Source organism: Acanthisitta chloris, unplaced genomic scaffold, assembly GCF_000695815.1.
Source record: "Acanthisitta chloris isolate BGI_N310 unplaced genomic scaffold, ASM69581v1 scaffold298, whole genome shotgun sequence".
Lineage (NCBI taxonomy): Eukaryota > Metazoa > Chordata > Aves > Passeriformes > Acanthisittidae > Acanthisitta > Acanthisitta chloris.
The window spans coordinates 68,765-70,111 of record NW_008686703.1 but is presented as its reverse complement, the minus strand read 5'-3'; the positions used below and the strand labels follow the sequence as shown (position 1 = coordinate 70,111).

The 1,347-nt window shown below is 50.9% G+C and overlaps 1 protein-coding gene across 1 annotated transcript in view; it reads right to left on the bottom strand.

The window, feature by feature from the left end:
• Window positions 1–1,347, bottom strand: part of RUNX1 (runt-related transcription factor 1) — a gene marked incomplete at its 5' end in the record, with an annotated part of 66,213 nt that overhangs the window by 972 nt on the left and 63,894 nt on the right. The window lies entirely within an intron of this gene.

Below are 1,347 nucleotides of genomic sequence, written 5' to 3'. Positions count from 1 at the left end.
TGTCCCCGTGAGGTGGGTGACACACTGGCCAAGGTTGCCCAGGGAGGCTGCGGCTGCCCCAACCCTGGCAGTGTTCACAGCTAGGTTGGCTGAAGCCTTGAGCAACCTGCTCTGGTGGGAGGTGTCCAGGGCAGGGGTTGGGGCTGGATGATCTCTTAGCTCCATTCCAACCCCTTAACACTATGATCCTGTGATAAGCTGAGACAGGGAAGATTCAGATATTAGAAAAACTTTCTTCACTGTGAGGGTGTTCAGCACTGGGATATTGCCCAGGGAGGTGGTGGAGTCACCAACCCCGGAGGGGTTTCAGAGGTGTCTGGATGTGGCACTGGAGGATCTGGTTTAGAGTTTAGTGGTTCCAGCAGTGACAGGTTAATGGTTGGACTCACTGATCTTAGAGGTCTCCTCCAACCTTGATGTTTCTGTGATTCTATCCTATGGCTAACCAAAGAGGCCAGAGCATATCTGTCCCTCCCCTGCTCCCTGCTGCAGTCACTGCACTGCTGGTAGATCTGGAAGTCTTGGATTAACTTCAGGCAAGCAGCAATTAAAGAGGAGTGCCAAGCTCTCACCCAAGCTCTCACTCCCACAGTCACACCTCGAGTGGCCTTGAGTGGGGATGAGTGACACAGCTCTCCAGCTCCTCACCCAACATCATTTGACTCACCAAAGACACTGATGGCACCTAAACTGAATTGTACAGCTTTTCCATAGCCTCTCCTTGGACCCAGTTGTATTTGTTGCCTCCCATGGGAAGCTCCATGGAGCAAAGATCATCCCTTGGGCACATGGGGTTTAGACACAGGCCCAGCTGTCAGCACTTAGGAGCACAGTTCTCCATGGCTCTTGATGCTACCAAAGTCAAGATGAATCAGGTTTATTTATGGTCTTTGTATCTGGGGTCTCATATACTGTCCACATAGTTGTCACTAAGTTCGGGACATCTTGGTTGTAGTGACTATGTCAAAAAGGACAACACAGTGATGGATTTGGGGGTTGACCTTTTCCTTTCCTTTCTTGTGTGCCAGACGCCTTTCTAAGTGAAATCATGGAGTCACAGAATCATTGAGGTTGGAAAAGAACTCCAAACCATCAAGTCCAACCTGTGACCCATCAGACCTTCTCAGCTAGCCCAGAGCACTGAGTGCCACATCCTGTGCTCCTTGGACACCTCCAGGGATGGTGACTCCACCACCTCCCTGGGCAGCACATCCCAGTGCCTGACAGCCCTTTCCATGGGGATATTCCTCCCGATGGCCAACCTGAACCTCCCCTGGAACAACTAGACACTATGTCCTCTCCTTCTGTTTTATAGGACAGTTAAATTCTGCTGTGCTTTGACATCTC